Source organism: Polypterus senegalus, chromosome 15 (genome assembly GCF_016835505.1).
Source record: "Polypterus senegalus isolate Bchr_013 chromosome 15, ASM1683550v1, whole genome shotgun sequence".
NCBI lineage: Eukaryota > Metazoa > Chordata > Cladistia > Polypteriformes > Polypteridae > Polypterus > Polypterus senegalus.
Genome location: NC_053168.1, coordinates 125,582,988 through 125,603,541, shown reverse-complemented (window position 1 = coordinate 125,603,541; position 20,554 = coordinate 125,582,988). Strand labels below are relative to the sequence as shown.

At 45.2% G+C, this 20,554-nt stretch overlaps 1 protein-coding gene across 1 annotated transcript in view; it reads left to right on the top strand.

Moving 5' to 3' along the window:
• rspo2 (R-spondin 2) overlaps nt 1-20,554 on the top strand; it is a 130,574-nt gene that overhangs the window by 76,822 nt on the left and 33,198 nt on the right. The window lies entirely within an intron of this gene.

Genomic DNA, 20,554 nt, shown 5'->3' with positions numbered 1-20,554 from the left:
TATGTAAATGAAGACTTTGGCTGAAAATCCCTGGAAAAGTCGTCTAATGTGACATACAAGTGGTGGCAATCAGACATGCAGCCAAGGCGAGGGGGTGGGAGGTGGCAGTTTGTTCTGGAAGCTTCAGAAAGAAACAAACAGAATTGACATAAAAGACACACAAATACAAGTCGTAAACCAAACAGAGCTGTGCGGACAAGCGATTGGTCGATGCTGGGTCCTGAGCCCTGCCTTTATGGCCAGGATTGGCTATTGCTCTGTCCTAATGTGGTGGTCCGCTCTCTTGGCTCCCTGTTTATGTCCTGAATTGGCAGGTATCCCGTCATTAGCTCCGCCTTTCTGTCTGGGATTGACTGTGGCTCCGCCCTTAACCTGTTCATATGTTAATCAGTTCTCCCATCTGTGTCCATTTATTATGCAGCAGTCACATGATCCAAGACCAGTGGACATAAACTGGGGCTTTAGAGGAGCCAATGGAAAGGTAATAACACCGCTGAAGGTTGTAGTTTTATTTGCTCTGTGCCAGCAGGTGCCCTGGCCTACTAGGCATATTCTGATACAGGATACCCCCGATATTAAAGCTTTACAGGAGAGGTGGTCTCAAGTGTCCAGACGAGGTTAAACTTTCTGTTATTACCTCATCGTTATGCAGTAAGGAGGTTGTGGGTTCGCTTCCCAGGTCCTCCCTGCGTGGAGAGCTCTTTGAGTTGTGAGAAAAGCTCTATATAAATGTAAAGAATGATTATTTTTATGATTGTTCATCATTGATGTTTATTTTATTTCTTTTGTCTTTCTTGTAAAGCACTTTGAGCAGCATTTGTATGAAAACAGGCTCTAGAAATAAAGGGTGTTGTTGTTGTCGCTGATTCTAAGCAGACCCGCCATCACAAACTGTTAGACATTTTAATCATCTACTGTCACTGTTGTCAGTCTGTATAGGTGCTCTGGTCTTGTTCACAGTGTAAAACACAAAGTATGAGGGCAATCATAAAGGATGGGCTCCGTCCAGGCACGAGCGCAAAATCCAAAGCAAAAAGGAAGAGCAAAGCCCGACGGCAAATCTGGAGAGTCCGTCATCTGTTTCCAGGCTCTGCTTTGCCTCTGTCAGCCATTTCTCCTCCTGGAGATTCGTCCTTCTCAGATACCAGTTGTCAGTAGTTTCTGGGGTATGACGGGTATCCCAGGTGACACCCACAAGTGACATCAGGATTTGTCTTGGGGGCTCGTCCTGTGGTCTGCGAATGAAAGAAAATTGGGGGCATTAGAGGCCAGAACCCCTCAGGCTCTTGTCACTTTACCTGAGCCTTGTAGATGCTCCAGACGTGCAGGCGTGTGACAGCATTGAAAGAGCACAATACAGACATTGTCACAGATAGTGGACAAAATAATTCAAACCATTAAAAAGTACAAAGTAACCCACGGGGTCTCCTTCGTGCCCCCTGAGAAAGCTAAAGCCAGCGAGGGAGCCGTCATGTCGCTGCTGCTGAGGCACACGCGCTCACTGTGGGGTTGAAGTTCAGCTAACCTGTGCGCTGTGTGCTCCGCTCATGCCAGGCTTTGAACCGCTCATCTGATGGCACGAAGAGCTCATTATGGAGGAAACTGGCAGTGGCAGCGGCACCGACAGCTAAATCCTTCTCTGCAAAAAGTGCCGAGCGCCAGCAGAGAGAAGACCACGTTGTCCTTACTAATGAGTCTTTTGTGTTTCATTTAGGAAAGCGCCAGGCTGTACACTTTTATTACTAGAGTTGAATTTGTGAAACTGAAAAAGGTGCCAGCTTTAATTTGCTGTAAAGTGGGCTGGCAGGCCTTTAATAATGAAAAGAATGAATAAAGTAATGGAAGAAAAAGAGCGACAGCCACACTCAGATTCAGGTCCGTTCTGACACTGGAATTGGAGGTCCGACTCCTTCACAAGGACAGCCCCGCCCCCTGCTGCCCACTGCCATGTAAGGGGTGGGACATTTCTGGATGTGGAGGAAGGGACTTCAGTCGGCTTCCTGATGAGGGTCCTCTCCTGGCCTGGGCTGGCATCGCTTACCTTGGAAGGACCCTCAAGAAGACCACCAAAGCCATCAGGACTCCAAAATCCCAGAAGCCTGGCACGATCATCATTGTCCATCTCTTATGGTATGGCTTTTGTTATTCATTTTTATTCAGTCTGATACGATTCTACGCTCGTTTGTGGCGTTTTCTGGGTCAGAGAATCCATCCCTGGCTCTTCACATGATTTCATTTTTTGGAACACTTTCACCATTTTTTTTACATTCCTGCCATTCCTGGTATTTTTTCTGCACGTCGGTAGGCCATGCCCCATGTTGTCAGGGGCGTGGCCTTAAAGGTCGTGACCCATTGGTAATCAGTATGATGGGTTACAACTCCTGTTCTTGTCATGTGTTGCTCAGTCTTCTCCATAATCATTTCTTCCATTACTTTACCTGTGATGTGCGTTAATCTACCCAATTACTTCTTAATATAAAGTGATCACATTTACCGTTTTGTAACTTTCCCTAATCTGCAGTGACTTTCTCAAACGATGCGCCAACTAACCTCCACAAGCACTCTGTGACAAATGTCATCTGCTCCTGGTGATGTGTTTGATTTCAGCTTTTCTAACCTAAGCAGCACTTCGCTCTCTAGAATTTACAAGTCATTCAGGAGCACCTTAGTCATCCCTGTTACTGATGGACGTCTCCACAGGTGAAAACTTCAGAAAAATGCAAGTCTGGCGCATTGCTGATTTCACTGTCCGTATGTTTTTAAATTCCCATTTACTTCTCTCCTCCTCGACTTGTCCTTTACACCTGAAATATTGAAACTCAGCGTGGCTCGCTTTTCACCGTCTTTGTCATATTTCTCTCTAACTGCCTTTTAACTTCCCTGATCTCCTTCTTATCGGTTGCCCTCGTGTTCTCAGACGGAGTTATTAGTTTGATACGCCTGCCTTATTTGGGTTTTGTTTTCATTTCCTACTAATTCTCAATGTAGGTCTGTGCCTGTCCTGCATTACAAGAAGAACGTTTTTAAACCCGTTTCACTGCTCCTCCACTCTCTCCACACTTAACTCTTTTCCTTTTGTGATTTGGTGCACTCATCCTAGTTTATCCTTTTTAAACTCTTCACGTCTGTTCAAAGTGTGCCCCACCAAAGTTAAACTTAACAGTTTTGGTCTTTCCATTTGCACTTTTACAAAACACTGAGAATCGTACAACAGTCAACCTTAATTAAAGGAGAGGTGTCTGTGTATCCGTGTGTCTGTCTGGTTCCTATGCTTAGGAAGTGCAAGAGAACAGACTTGGGCTCCACCCTGCTGACCCTGCACAACTGGAACGCAGCAAACACAAAGGAAAATACACGATAAGTGCAAAAACATCTTTCCAGGCCCAAATTTAAAATGAATGAATACCTTCTGGCCTTAAATCCTTCCGGCAGGAAGAGGCGGGTTCAGGCGGATGGGCACCGGAAGTGACGTCAGATGAGTTTCAGCTGTCAATCATCTGGTCTGCAGAGGGAGGAAGAGAAAAAGGCATTTGGACACAGCGCCAGCCCCTGGAGTGGCGGGGAATTACAATCACCAGAGCCCATAAGCACACACACACGACAGAAAATAAACGCAAAACATGAAGGACACGGTTCAAAAAGTCAAAAACGATGACAGGCATACCTAATAAGGGTCTAAAAATAAAAAAAAAAACTGGCATTATCGGCCTATTCTGTTGTCGGGTGAGTCATAAAAAGCAGCGTGTTAATGATTTTCTTATACTTGCTCAGGCCACCTCAGTGAGGTTTAGAGCGGCGAGGCTACTGACTGAAAACTTCACATGGTGGGCAATGGCTGAGTGAGAATAACAATAAAGCGCAAATCAAGAAACCAAAACCCCGTCAAGCCTCGGCTAAAGACGCTAAACCGGGCCAATGTGGTAGGAACCACTGCTGCATTAAACCAGCAAAAGACTCTGAAGATGAGAGTGGTCAGTCTGAGCAGCAACGGCGAGAGGAAGAGGCGAAAACAAGCGGGAAAAGGGATCGGGTGCGTATTATTAATATTATTATTGTTACTATTATTGTTATTATTACTATTATTATGATTATGATTACTATCATTATAATTATTATGATTACTTTTATTATTATACTTACTATTATTGTTATTATGATTATTATTACTTTAATTATTATACTTACCATTATTATTATTACTATTATTATAATAATTCTTCTTCTTCTTCTTCTTATTATTATTATAATTAGTATCACTATTATTATAATTTCTATTACTATTATTGTTATTATTATTATTATGATTATTATTACTTTTATTATTATACTTACTACTATTATAATAATTATTATTATTGTTATTATGATTATTATTACTTTAATTATTATACTTACTATTATTATTATTACTATTATTATAATAATTCTTCTTATTATTATTATCCAGCCATCATTCCATTTTCAAACCCGCTGAATCCGAACACAGGGTCACGGGGGTCTGCTGGAGCCAATCCCAGCCAACACAGGGCACAAGGCAGGAACCAATCCTGGGCAGGGTGCCAACCCACTGCAGGACACACACAAATTATTATTATAATTAGTATCACTATTATTATAATTACTATTACAATTATTGTTATTATTGTTATTATGATTATTATTACTTTTATTATTATACTTACTATTATTGTTATTATGATTATTATTACTTTAATTATTATACTTACCATTATTATTATTATTACTACTATTATAATAATTATTATTATTGTTATTATGATTATTATTACTTTAATTATTATACTTACCATTATGATTATTATTACTTTTATTATTATACTTACTACTATTATAATAATTATTATTATTGTTATTATGATTATTATTACTTTTATTATTATACTTCCTATTATTAATATTACTATTATTATAATAATTCTTCTTCTTCTTATTATTATTTATTATTATACTTACTATTATTGTTATTATGATTATTATTCCTTTTATTCTTATTGTTATTAATGACAGACCAAATGAACAGCCCACGTCTCCAATACGAAACACGAGGTCTCAGTTGCCTGAGTGCATTTCAACGGGTCTTACACAGCTAGCACTGCTATTTAAATACGAAACAATACTCCAAAAAGGACAAGACCATAATAAACACAACAAAGATGAACTTACATAACAGCAAAGCAAACCACAGTCGAGATGCTGGCTAAAACGTGACATTAATCATCTCAGGGAATGATGCACATAAAGGATCTCTCGAGGAAAATTTCACACAAGGAATGGGATTTCGCCGTTCGTTCGCACAAGACCCTCGAGGTCAATACGTGCCCGGCATGGCATCATTTTGCTAAAACGTGTCCACCGCTGACGCATACTTCATGTAAAATGGACTACAACGTGAGACCCGACCTGTGAGCGCCGCCATCAAGCGCCTGCGTCTGACAAGTTTGATGAGGCCTACGAGTTTAAGAGAAAGTAGAAAAGTTAGAAGGCAGGCCCAAGTCGGCCTCCTGCGGGCTCCTGCATTAATCAATACTTTTAGTCAGGAAGGTTAAAACGAGGCTGAGCAGATAAATATTTAAAGAGCTTAATGTGGCTGGTAATGACGTGCCAAGAGCAGGCAGGCAGGCAGATGCAGGTGGCGTCCGCACTTTGATCGCTCTTCTGATTACATTTTAATTGCCTCCCGCCAACACCTGCCTTGTGCTCAGGTCGCTCCTGCAGGATTCCGACTTTGTCGATTTATGTGCTCGCGGTCTGCAGCCCAGTAATAAACGCAGAAGTAACAAATTCACCAAGAAAAAAAATGTCATTTTGATGAATATAGCAGGAGGCAAATAAAAACAGTTGCAAAGGAGCAACAGCAAGAACTGAGCGCTCATTCCTGAAATAAAACGGGGGCTGCAGACGCGGCGCGTCACTCTGCCAGTAGGAGGAATGCGAGTCGGGGACTCACGATGACACGCCAGCCAAAGGCACACTTCATTTCTTGGCATTTTTACACTGATTATCAGACAGTGCGGCATAGTTGTTAAGACACCAGACCCTAAAACCCAGGGTGGGCTTTTCATTTCACCTCAGTAATTGTGAAGCCCCTTGAGGATGAGCCACGCTGTAGAAAGGCACCATATAAAGGCCACGCTGTTTGCTTCTTTAGTTGTCAAAGTGTAACTTAGAGGGCTGCCCCAAAAGTGCACCACAGCTTCAGGTTTGTCATGGAAGGCACATGTGGGCACACGGCAGAGAGTGGAAGGGCACAGGAGATGGACAATCTCCACCGATCCAGCAGGTGGCGCTGTGTGATCATGTGCTCTCTTTTACTTTCTCTGCAGAGCGTAAGATTGACAGCTCTCCTTCACCAATGTCACTTCTGCGGTCCCGCCTCTTCCTACCCAGATGCCATATGACAGGAAGACCCGCCATGTTGGACAGTCTCAATAAGGGTCCACATCTTTGTGTATTTTTACACGTTTCTTTCTGAATTAATGTATTCAGTTATTCAGGATGTGCCTCAGGGTGGTCTCTGTCCTTACAAAGGGCCCAGTGTCATTATATTATTAATGCCAGACATTTGTCTATAAAGGACATTGTAAGAAGCCACTCTCTGGTTTATGGGGGGCTTGAGCCTACCTTGAGGAAAACAACCAGTGCACAGAGGGGTCCACTCAGGCACACCCACCCAGGGGACATTATAGAGCCATCATTTACCCCAACTGGGACATTTTTGGGACTGTGGATGGACAACACAGAACCAGAAACTGGGCACAGGATTAACACACAGGACAAGAGATCACAGCGGCCATCCAAAGGGACTTCTGCCAGCTGATCCAAAATGGAGTGTGAAAACAAAAATGGTGTAGGAAAGGGTCCAAAAGAGGAGTAACCTTCAAACCGAAGAAGAGTCACACAACCAGACTCAGTGACTCCCAAAATCGAGGATCAGATTACTAGAATCAATACACGAAAAGTATTGAAAAAAATCAGGAAAAGGCACCGGGCCTTAAAGTGAGACACCACCTCCCCTCTGAGGACCACTTCCACGTCCGTCTTTCAGTGCCCACCTCTGTGGCCATCTTGGACACATTGTACCTCTCCAGATGTGTTACAGATTGCAGGACAATGACGACGATACCAGGGTCAAGGTGGTCATCCTGCCAGGCCCCGTGTAAACTGGTCTTTCTCCTTGGATTCTGTCCCAGGGTCTTCATCTTAAATGTGGTCCCAACTTGGCTATCACATCATAACACGTCCACTTTAATCTGTAGCTGGGCTGCTGAATGGCAGGCATCACAGGATGGCAGCTCATCAGGAAAACTGTCAGTGGAAACCAAAGAGGAGTGAAACCAGATGAGAGGAGGCCAACATCCAGAATGTCATCAAGTGGAGAGCTGAAGGACCCTCCAAACACCTTCACCCCCTTTTCCTATTTTATTGTTCCACAATGTTGAACCCCAGTGGATTCACTTTGGTGTTTTTGAAACTGATCAGCAGAAAAAGACGCTTTAAGGTCAAAATGATAAGAGATCTCTGCAAAGAGGTCAACATAAATTAAAATATAAAAACACCAAGTCATGTAAAGCATTAAGCATTCAGATGACACATCGCTGGCGCAGCCAGGTGGGTTTAGAAGTCCCATCATTAATTCAATGGAGATCATCTGTCTGGAGGTCTAATGAAGACAAAAGAACACTCCAGAAAAAGTCCAAAAGTCATGGGATGGAGACAAAAAAAAATGTCCAGGTCACTGAATATCCAATTAAATGAACCATCAAGAGACGAAAAGAGAAGGCTTCCACAAAAACTGAAGAGGACGAATGAGGGCAGAGACCTCCGTCAATGATGAAGGAGTCACAGGGTACAGCAGTCATATTACAGAGACTGAGAAGACCACGGCGGTGCCTGGCACAGGACATCTCAGGGCACGCCAGCAGGAAGAAGGTCCCATGGCCTAATGAGACCACAATGGAGCCTAAATGCCATGTTACACGCCGCACGTTATCACAAACGCACCATCCCCACCGTGGCGCATGGTGGGTGTGGGCAGCATCAGGCTGTGGGGATGCGTCCATGAAGCTGGCCCCGGCAGGCTTGTGATTTAAGGGTCCATAATAGTGGGAGGAATGAAGATGCTTTAGTCTCCTGAAACTCGTCAACTTGAGCTTTCCAGTGACATACCTCACCATTCTGTGTGCCGATCACCTGCCTCTGAAAAGACGACCCTCCCCTCATCTGACTGGTGGTAACTTTAACCAATCAGAGGACTTCTCCGAAGTTTTCACCTTATTTAACCCCTGGCAGTAAGTTAGCCAATCAGAGCACAGAACATCACTGGTGGCTTTCTGAATCAAAAGGATTGGAGACTGAGAAATGTCTGAAGTGGATGAGAACATCTGAAGACTAAAATACTGAGGGGGCAACACAAGGGAATAACAAGCAGAGGTCAAAACCAGAACACTTGAAGTAGCTAATGACAGTGACGCTAAGGAGACTCGCAGTCACAAACTAACGTCTTCAAGTGGCTGGCTGACGTGACTTCCCCAAATTGCTGTTTGTCTTCTGACTTAAAGGTTAACCAACGTTGCTTTAGTTTCAGACTTTGCTCCCAGACCTTAATACTAACTACCTGAAATTTGATCATAGAGAATCCAGAATCTCGGACGCCATCTAAAAGGTGACGGCAACTTAAATATCCTCTCAACAACAGCGCTATAAGGGTAACTTGAAAGGCCAGTGACTGCGATGAAAGAAAATGAAGTCAGGGATCTTGACACACAAGATTTATGTGTTTTCTGTTTAATTGTTGTTTTTGCAGGTAGTAGTTGGGGGGCTTCACTGTCTGGGGGTGAAGCTACATCTGGACAGCTCTGCTTTGGGGATCATTTTGGAGGCCTCACATCCCCTGTGGCTATGTCTGGAACTCCACAACACAATAAAATCCAACAATAATGAAATGGTCCTTGGCAGAAATGATGACACCCGCCACAGACATTCAGAGGTGGCACAGTCAGAGGTGGTGCCTCATTGTTCCTGAGCTCTGGGTTCAAGTGTTGGGCTCAGATGCTTTTTCTCCATGTTTATCCTTTCAAATCATTAGTGTCGTGACTGGGAGTCCCAAGCATGTTAAGTTCCAACTGTAGTTCAAAATATGGCCACTAGAGGGGGAAATCCCATCAAAAACCCTGTCTAGCCACTGTAAAACACCTGCCAGTGTTCAGTGAGGTGCTGACATGTCACCCATTGCATAGCTGCCCTCGGATCTCAATCTGGGTGGTTCACCATCTGGTGGGTGCGGTAGCGAGCTGTAATCAGCGCCTGCTCCCAACCTCAGGTCACTTCACCCTATCTAGACAGGAAAAAGGGCCTCGTAGAATCTTTATAAAATAAAAGTTTAATACCTCAATATGCCACTCATTAACAATGAGCACAAAGGCAAAACAATCGGGCAATCCAATGCAACCAGAGAGCCAATACAGACCACCAAAAGCTGAGCGTAAAGTCAAAGACTCCAGAGAATCCAAACACAAAAGCAGGAGAACTCACCGACTCCCAAGTGCACACAAATGAGCCACCAGGACCCATGGCAGACGGGTGGAGGGCGGTTCCTGGAGAAGATTGGCAGGTGTCCCCACCCCTTAGGGGGACCACCCAAATAAAACTATGGAACATAATGCAAGCAAAAAAATATACAGCAGAAAATGAACAAAAGTCAGGTTAATGTGAAAGAAATGGCTCAACAAGGAACAAAAAGGACACAACACAAGAGGGGAGTCCACGTGGAGATGCAACAATTAGTCAGCAACTGTATACAGACTAGGACGGAGGGGTGAAGGTTGGCACCTTGTGATGGGCATCAAGGATTCAGCTGGTAAAGAAACAAGGAGTTCTGTGCCACTGGTTAGCCCTGCCACCTTCGTCATTCCAGCGTTGAACCCTGTGACCCCTCCCTGCACCTTCTCCCCAGGTGTCCGTTGGTGTTCCTACTGGCACTCTGGCTCCTCTCCTGCATGCCCAGGAATGTGCAGGATTGGTTCTCTGGCCACTCCATACTGGCCTAAGTTTGGGGGAGTGTGTGTTTGCCCGTGATGGACTGGCATCCAGGAGGGCTCCTCATGACTCTGGATTGAATAAGTCAGAAGACGGGGATGCAGTCCCAGAAAATGTCAGGCAAACTTACCCCAGGATGGCACACACAGATCCCATGGTTGGCATGTGCATGCCCTGAGTCTTGGCACCCCGAGTCCGTGACTGTAGTATAGACTGCATTTTGCCCTGGCTCTTCCAGGCTCGATTGATCCGCTTGATTCCGCCATTTGACACTGAAACAGTCCACTTCATCAGACAGCGTCCACCTCACCTACGCGCTCCCCATTTTCATTGCTTGTTTCATTTCTGTATCCATTAGGATTTCTATGCGGCCCTAGTTGTTAATCCCATGCCTCAAAATCAATGGACGATGCTTTGAGTTATTTTTACCACTGAGTGCCTACTGTATGAGAATAAAGCCGAGAACGTGAGCAGGCCAGACGTCAACCTGAGAAAAGTCTGGAAAGGAAAGAAGAGGGCGTGTAAGTCACTAACAGACACTGAAGTACAGGAAGTAAGGCGTCTCATGGCAGCGACATTACAGGGGGACCGAGGGACTCTCACGGGATGTTAGTGTGAGGTTTGCCAAGGCAACAAGTTTTCAACTTTGATGAAGCAGTAATGCCTACAAAATGTGATGGATCATCTCGGTGGATAGATTTATGATGGAGGAAAATGAGGAGATGGAAGGACAAAGCAAGAAAAGACTTGGTCAGGAAGGAGCAACTACACTAGAAGGACTATGCTGAGCCGTGTCACCGAGAGGGACACCGTGTCTGGTGTGGACATAAAAGCCCCAGGTGACCTGGTCATGCACGTTTGATTTGAACTCTCTACACTCTCACCTAAACAGAGTGATTGGTGATGTCAGGGTGGCGTCAGGGTGGCGTCTGTGCCTCTTCTCAGGCTAACGACTCACTTCATCATAGCGGAGCTTGGCACTCTTCAGTCTCGGCTTTGGTCAGAATGTCTGTTTCCATCAGTCCTGCCCCTTAATAATCCTTTGCGGCACAAGAGACGAGACCTCTGGGGTTGAAGCGGACGTGACGTCAGTGGGTTGAATCCTTTGGGTTGTGGGGCAAAAGGAGAGAGTCTGTTGGCAACCATCTTTTCGTCTTTACCTGAACGATGCCAGGGGGCTGGCGAGGTTTACGCAGAAAACAAAAAAAAAAACAAAAAGAAAATCAGACCCGGCACTTTGGAGACCCTAATAGTGACACTGTAATGCTAATCAGTCTTTTTATTACAAAGCTCCTTTCCTGCAGGGTCGTACCAGAATACTTGTCATCTCATAATTAGGAGTGATGATACGGCATTGTGGTTTAGGGGTTGTGGGTTAAAATCCCACTACTGACACCACTATGTGAGGATGAGGAGCAACTCACTTCACCTGCCTGTGCTTCAATTAGACAAATAAAAGAAATGAAACCAGTTGTGTCTCTCAGATATTGTAAGTTACCTTGGATAAAGGAGTCCGTCAAATAACAAGTGAACGTAATTGTGCAAATCATATTAAAAAAAACTACAAAGTACATCAAAACCACCCTGGAACTAAAAAGGCAGAGAATGTGATCAAAAAGAAAAGGGGCAGCCTACACCTGAAATGTGAATATCAGGTTCAATGAGACCACAAGTCGAAGGTCAGGGAACGTTGTGATGGGTGACGAGAAAACATCAGCCTTCACCACGTCAAATACGGGGCTCGGCCATCGATTTAGTTGACTAAATAGAAAATACAGACGGACCGGCGCTGCGTTTATTACAGTCTCTTAACTTCTGCTGCTTCCCACACTTCCCACCCCTGCACAAACACAGAACATGAAGTACATCAACGTGACGCCCACCTGTGAATACACAGATGAACTCCCCCCTTTAACCGGGGGACCACGAGTGAACCAGACATGCTGGATAATCATAACCAAGATGGCCGCAGCTCACTCTGAGACAAGGAGGTGATCTGTGACCAAAGAATGGTGCCTATCGGCTCCTGTGGGCCACTCCAATCCCACCTTCACGTGCGTTACGTGAGTCAGCGGGCCCCCCAGGTCGACCTGCCTATCTATCAGCTGAGCGGCTCTCTATGTTTGCGCTCATTTTCACTGTGCAGGAGGCAGCAGATGGTGCAGGCTGTAAATATTGTAAAGATTGTCTTTGGAGTTTCACCACAATCTGCGGAGGCCATTTACAAAAGGCGGAAAAAAAAAAAAAGAAAACGGAGATCAGCCGGAGACGAAGGAAACTTTTCAGAAGTGCATAGAGAAGCTCCAGATAATGCGGCTGTCTGATTGATTATTCTTTGAAAGAGCAGGGAAGGTAAATTCAAAATAAATGCATATCGCCTGAGCGCTACGTCCTGAGGGCACTCTCACCGTCCTCCAGGGGACAATAAATTATGCGCTTCTGCCAACACAACAAAAGAAAAACTGCATGGGTGGAGGAAAAAAAAAAATCAGATTACGAGGAACACTAAATAACCGAGCCGGGAAGAACTAGTGGATTGATTTTGGAGCGATCCCTCAGGTGTAATCAATTAAAATCATAAAAGCCATCCCTGTAGTGCCACTTCATGTTGATGAGGGAGAAAAAACTGCGGGGGGCTTCATAATTCAAGTCCAAAGATGCAACGAAACCTGAATGTACAGCCGTGAGCGAAGGTATGGGAAAGAAACAGGCCAGAGGGGGCACACTGTCCATCTATATGTCAATTATATAGTGCCTTTCACATCTATCTATCTATCTATCTATCTATCTATCTATCTATCTATCTATCTATCTATCTATCTATCTATCTATCTATCTATCTATCTATTATATAGTGCCTTTCACATCTATCTATCTATCTATCTATCTATCTATCTATCTATCTATCTATCTATCTATCTATCTATCTATCTATCATTATATAGTGCCTTTCACATCTATCTATCTATCTATCTATCTATCTATCTATCTATCTATCTATCTATCTATCTATCTATCTATCTATCTATCTATCTATCATTCAGAGACTTTTCTATCTTCAGTACCTTCAGAAAGTATTTTTTGCTGTGACATTTGAAATGTGTCTCAGGCGTATCCCACTTTATTGATCATCAGTGAGATGTTTCTGCATCTTGCTTGGAGTCCACCGGTGGTCCAATCTCTCCACTGGACATAGTCAGGAAAAGCACACACCTCCCCATAGAAGGGCCCACGGTTGATCAAAAGCCAAGTGATGAGGTCAAGGGAGACAGGATTGTATGGAGGCACAGATTTGAGGGTGGCAGCAGATTCAAAGGTTCTCAAGAGTACAGTGTCCCCCATAATTCTTAAATAGAAGAAATGTGGAACAACCATAGCTTTTCTCAAAGGGGGAAGGACCCCGGTACGAAACATGACCAAGAAGCTGATGGTCATGTGACTGATATCCAGAAAACCTGCGTGGAGATGGGAGAAGCTTCCAGAAGGATAAATATTGACAGACTGGCCTTAACAACCAGATGATACATGAAAGCCGGCCTGGAGTCTGAAGAAGGGCACTCTGAGAAACACAACGATTTGGCTTCATTTCTAAGTATCATGTCTGGAGGAAACCAGAAGCCACTCATCACCTGCACAATGGAGAGCTCTTCACCGGTCAAGCATGGTGGTTAGGGTTTAGGGTTAGGGTTGACATTGAGTGGCCCAGACCAGAAACCAGTTGAACATCTCTGGAGAGACCTGAGAATAGCCATCCAGCGAGGGTCTCCATCCACCCTGACAGAGCTGGAGAGGATCAGCAGGGAACAGCAGCAGAAAATCCCCAAATGCAGGGCTGTGGAGCTCGCCATGAGCACTCCGGGCTGGCATGGCTTCCAAAGGGCCTTCAGCACAGTGCTGAGCAAAGGGTCTGCATACTTGTGTCATTGTCAGGGTTCAGTTTTTTAAGTTTAGTACATTTGACAAAATCCTTCTGTCAATTTGGGGTGTTGAGTGTTGATTAAGGAAAGAAAGGAATGGAAACGACAGAACAAAATGTGGAAAAGTGAAGGTCTGAAGACACTTTATGCGCCCGTCATTCTGCCTGCCTGCCTGCCTGCCTATCTATCTGTCTGTGTGACACGGATGAGGTCTCCTCATGTGAAGCACTTAAACAAAATGAAGTTGGCTGTCATTTAGCAGTTGCCAAGAAGTGGCTACTTTGTCCCGTTCTCTTTAATGACATTTTTTCATGGCAAGCAAGCAGCAATTCGCATAAATAACCCGACTTTTTAATTCTTGTTCTGTCTGTGATGTTCAGTAATCCCAAAAAGCTTCAATCAGATAAAATCAGATGACATTTCCAGGTCATTAAGAAAAAAACGTCTGTGACGCTGCCAGTGCCTCCCCTGATGTGCCCTCCTACCGAATTAGGACAGTGGCATGGATTACTTGGGATGAACTTGGCTGTGACTGCGCCATCTGATGACACCGACCATCACGCTGGAGGACCTTTGGCAGAAGCTCAGTGTGCCAGCATGCCATCACAACTGGCACGAATACCAGGCTACAGTTAAACAGAAAGAAGGTGGCATGCAGAGCCAGGGAACTGCAAACAACTTATCATTAAAGTATATCCTTCTACTTATCATTTTACATTTAAATTGTAACATTAAATTGATTAAAATATTTATAAAACTAAAAAGAAAGTGTCACGAGTCACCAAAAGCAGCAAATGTCAAATAAACACTCAGGTTTGGGAAATGCGAGTGGCAAAACTGGACAACCGGCTCTCCACTGTGAGAGTCGCTTGACTTTAAAATATCTGGAGGTGACACACACACACACTTCTGTATATTGGCACACATGTCGATCATCCTCCAGGCTCGCCACAGAGATGTATGCCCACCTCAAGTCGAGAGGGGGCACTGGTGTTCACCTTATCCTCTGGTTTTACCTCAGCAGTGCCAAGAAGAAACCCTGTGAGGGCACCTGACTTTGCCCCTTCTGGTATCCTGCGGTTGCTCCTTCCCTCCGTGGTGCTCACAGGCCTCACCAGCCAAGTGAAAAGGTTCCTGACGAGGACGGTGCTTTTTGCTTGTTTAGTGCCATTGCGCTCTTGTCTTTGTTGGACTGGCACCTTATGAAGTGGGGCTGACTGGCTTGGCACCCCAATATTTTCTCTTTGTGGACCTGTAGTTCTCTCTAACAACCAGAATATACAAATGAAGCCAAATGTGCTGTGGTGGGTTTGTCCGGCATGCAAGTCTTCACCGTTTCAGGGGTCTCCACTAAAGTTTGCTCAGATTCCCCCTATGGACAGCACAGGCCGGACTTCATCCTGAAACGTTTACTTCATGCCCACAACTGCATGTTTGGGACTTGGCATACCAATGCAAAATGGTGCCCTGTAGTGGGTTATCCAGGAAAATTTACTTTGCTTGACCTGGCACTGCCAGGTATGCCTACCAGTAAACTCTGTGCACTTATTATATTTATATAATTTGCAAACATATGAGGAGAAGTTAAAAAGGAACGGCACTTTGAAAATGCCATGTTACCCGCACCGGATAGGAGCTGATGCAGTACCAACACGCTTGCAATGGCTTATGGGTTGCCTGAAGACACACAGCGCAGCGCTCACTTGACATGGACTCTCCTCCGCAGTGAGATTTCGGTGGCCAGAGATGTGAAGCTGTGCCAGGATTCTGTGGTCCCTACCATCGACACTGATTCGCCAAGCACGTCACGTCCAACATGGCATACAAGCAAGGGGCTGCTGGAGTTAAGCCTCCCAGAGACTAAAAACACTTGCGATTACGAAGACAGAACAGCAAAAACAGCTTTGGAGAAACGTATGAAATAGTGACAGATACCAGTCACAACAGCTGGTGCCCGGGCTGCCTCGACTGGTATGGCAGGTCAGTGGGGTCCACTCTGGCTTGGCGTCATCTGCCAAAATGCAGCCGTAGACATTCAGACGCTGAGTAAAGGGAGAGCCTGACCAACGCCGGCTGTCGTGGAAAACCCACAGGATTTGACCACCCAAACCGAAGCAGCTACGTCTCGTATTTAAGGTTGAACGGACCTGAGCTGCAATGATGGCACCCATGGCACGACTACACCTGCACAGCTCCACTGGGCCAGGGCCAGAGCCCACCACCTGAAATGTGAATGGCTGAGAAACGCCAGTTGGGAAACAGAAGGAGCTCATGTAGTGGCTCTCCAAAGTTTACCAGGACATTTGATTGAAAATCTCGATGCGGGCGAACGTCTTGTGAGCGCCACAGTCCTCATAGCTCCCTTTTTAACCCTTTGAGGGCTGAATATATTTTTCCAAGAAAAAAAACAGTTTTCTGCAAGACACCCAAAGCAGCAGTTTCACACAGAATTTAACATAAAATGTCTGATGCTGCGTGCTGCGGCTGCCAGGCTGTCTTCAAATGGTGGCAGTCGCGGTCGCAGTGCATCACAATCTGGTCTGTACCTCTTGTCGTTGTAAGTGTCAGTCATCCCTGGCGAATGTTGGCGTAGGTGCGTCAGCTGCACCAACCTGTTCAGCGCCATCATCAGCTTGGGATCGATCAGCCGATGCCTCACATTCGTTCTCCATCACCTGTGACAAGTCAGAGTCCAGTTCAGCGATATGCAAAACTTCATCTGCAGAGTATTTTGCTTTATGCATTCTCGCCGATCTCTTGACAGATGTTGATGCCATTTTTGCTGCTGTTTGCTCCTCTCTAATCACACCAGCACAGAGAATCTCGGTCAGACCAACAAAGCTAAAGTTCCTTCTAGCAAACAGAGTCCAACTAAAACATAATGGCGGATTAGGGTTAGGGTTAGGGTTGTCACCGTTTACAGCTGATTACCACCGTCAGCCACTCATTTTGACAAAAGAAGACATCTGCCCTGAAGAGTTAGGGGATTGTGGCTACCTGTGAGGGATCAAACGGTCCTGGGCGCTTTGTACCATTATACCGGCGTGTGCTGCGTGGCCTTGACTGGGAAAAGCGGAGGTGCATGAAAAAACACAACCGAGGTGGTCCTCATTTTAACACGAGCGACGGCCTTCATGCCTGAGAGCAGCTAACATACAGGGGACGCTGCAGGGCCAATCGGCCCACCCGTCAGCTGGAAGGTGGCTGGCAGCACCCAACGCGGAGACCACCTCACGATTTTAGTGTATGACAGGAAAATGGAAATCAAAAAGCGGGGGGCTCTTCTAAACATTGGAATTAAAAGTGAAATAACGGATGGGCGCTTATTTGTTATTTTTGCCCAACCTCGGGTGGGTTCTGCTCCGCTGACCTTTAATGTGGAGCTTGCCAAGGCTGTAACGAAACAGGGGGTCAGTGGGGGAGGCGCACTCATCATTAACATCAAGTCATTCGAGCAAAGATATCTGAGAGGTGCTGGCTACCTGGTGGTCCGAGTCTCACTCAAGGTGCCTTACCAGACAAAGAAAGCCACTGCTGGGGCTCCAAATGAAGCTCCTCACATGCAGTAACCGCATGAGCTGAACGATGAACAATGCCACGCAACTGGACCCCATTCTGCAGCAGGCAGCGCTGAGATGTGTGTTCATTGATAGCCCAGAGCCCACCCTGGGCCACCACCTTGTCAGGTTGGTGGCGCTTGTGCACCTTGTGGAGCTTTGCAGTCCTAGTAGGGTCTCCCTTGTTCACAAAGATGGTGTCCCCTGCCTTGGATAAGCTTACCCGGTCTGCAGAGACATTTCCAGTCTTTGGTTTTCAAGCAGATTCAAATATTCAGATGGAGTAAATAAGAGTGGGCTTAATTAGGACGCGAGTCTCAGTCAAACGGCAGCTCTTGGTGGGAACAAAAACCTGCCGCCATGACTGGCGTCCATGGACTGGGCAGAGTAGCTTTGCTTCCCTTTGGAAAACTATCCATGTGAAGATTCTGGAAAGAAACTTCATATATGAAGCTCTGCAAAAGAGCCATGGACTTACATTAATGGACTTGTACAGTTCTGGGGGGCTCATCACGTTAAGAGTGCAGGGTCACTTCAGGGCTTCTTGATCTGCAGCAGCCTGCTGGACTTTCAAGATTTGTGTCGTGTTCCACATTTCTAGGACCCTCTTCAAAGCCCAAAGAACCAACTTCATGTGCAAGGACCCCCTTCTCAAAATAAAACGGCTCTTTGACAAGAAAGGGTTCAACGAGGAAGTGCCATATAAAGGAATCCTCCACCAAAAACCTCTTTTGTTAAATTAGATTTTACTTATCCGATGCCAAGGGAAAAAAAATTCAGTGTCACGTAGTGATGCAGAATGGAGACAGCAACGAGTGATTGTGATTGGACAGAAGCCAGTGGTGACCGGTGCTGTGCCAGTGAGGGGAAACCCGGTCCCACCCCTGGTGCCAGGCCTGGGGGTGGTGTTGGCTGGTGATGCCCACCTAACCTGTGTGGGCTCAGCCTGGAACGGCTGGCAATGGAGCTGACGGCATACGCTGACCAGTAAAATGGTGTCTTCAGATTTATGTATTAAGATGGACAGTGAAACTCTTGTTTATTTTGTTAAAAAAATAGGCATAATGTGGCGTGAAAACACAAAAGACAGAACATCGGGCATTGCAAATGCACACCACACCTCACATTTGTTTCATTAAAAAGAGAAACAGTTAAAAATAGATTTGTATTTTCTGACATCAATATTTACATCACAATGCAATATTTACATACAATTTTTCCGAGCGTGGAATAAACGGATTACCGGCTTATCAACGGAGGGACAAATCTCAGAGAAGTTTGCATTTCAAATTTGCACCTCACAGCATTCCAGTTGCTTAGATATGAATACACGGAATCGATACATAAATCAGGTAAAAAACAGAGCAGCATAAACGGCAAATGAGTAGGATGAGCCAGATGTCCAGGCTGCCTCCTGAAATAAATGAGTGGAGTCTAAAAAGAGACACATTAAGGATCAGCCATTCATGCAACAGCAAACACGAGGAGGCATGCGCTCCAACAGAAGGCACTTCAGTGGGTCGGCAAGCGTGGCTCCGCTGAGGACGACGCTTTTGGTTTTTAAGTAAAGGAGGAAGGAAAGGAGAACACAAAGAAAAAGAAAAAGAAACTGTGGCAGGCGTGTGACGTCACGGGGGCTACGGGGGTCTACATTGGCCTTTAGACAGGTGGGCCGAGCGGCTGGTGCCACCTACGTTTCAGACATGAAATGCCGCTGGAGTGAGTTAGTAAGTCACTGCAGATGAATTCACGTGTACGGAGTATGGGAAAGGCGCTATATAAATAAAATGTCTAATGATGATGATGATGATGATGCGGATTAGTGATTACTGCTTGGAAATTCTCAGCATGGCTGTGCTGGAGTGTTGCATGTACCGTATATCTCCCAGTAGCCGTACCCCCTTTTAAAGGAGCACTCTGTCCTAAGATTGTATTTTATTAGGGGTTACTTACACCGTAGTCTGCACAGACATTTCTAATCTTCAGTTTTCAAGCAAATTCAAATATTCAGATGGAGCAAATAAGAGTGAGCTTAATTAGGACACGAGTCCCAGTCCAACAGCAGATCTTGGTGGGAACAAAAACTCGCAGCCACAACTGCCGTCCATGGACTGGGCCGAGACGCCAGCAGATCCAGCTTTGCTTCCCTTTGGAAAACCATCCATGTGAAGATTCTGGAAAGAACCTTCATATATGAAGCTCTGCAAAACAGCCATGAATGGATATTAATGGACTTGTACAGTTCTGGGGGGCTCATCACGTTAAGAGTGCAGGGTCACTTCAGGGCTTCTTGATCTGCAGCATCCTGCTGGACTTTCAAGATTTGTGTCGTGTTCCACATTTCTAGGACCCTCTTCAAAGCCCAAAGAACCAACTTCATGTGCAAAGACCCCCTTCTCAAAATAAAACGGCTCTTTGACAAGAAAGGGTTCAACGAGGAAGTGCCATATAAAGGAATCCTCCACCAAAAATCTCTTTTGTTAAATTAGATTTTACTTATCCGATGCCAAGGAAAAAAAAATTCAGTGTCACGTAGTGATGCAGAATGGAGACAGCAACGAGTGATTGTGATTGGACAGAAGCCAGTGGTGACCGGTGCTGTGACAACGCAAACAATAAGGGGAAACATCCAGGAAAAGAATAAAATATCCAGCGTTACTCGTGTCACATAATTGAGACAATGTCACTTACCCAGTGGTCTGCTGGCACCGCGCACAATGCATGCATTTTCTGCTAAACTTCCGCAGCAATCAGCGCTCATCTTCAACAGGAAGCACTAGTCACATGACTTGCCTTTTGAATTGAAGATCCGCCTCCCTCCCTCACTGATTGGTCAGGAGTTGCACCATCAGTTGAAGCGCAGCAGTAGCAGCGCTTGACTGGCTGACCGACATGTTTATTATGCTGTTCAGAGTTTTATTTTCTGTTATGTGTGAATTTTTATGAGAGAAGCACATAGAAAAATGAAAAGCAAAATAAATGAAAATAAACCGAGTTACCAAACCCCACCGGCAGACAAGAATC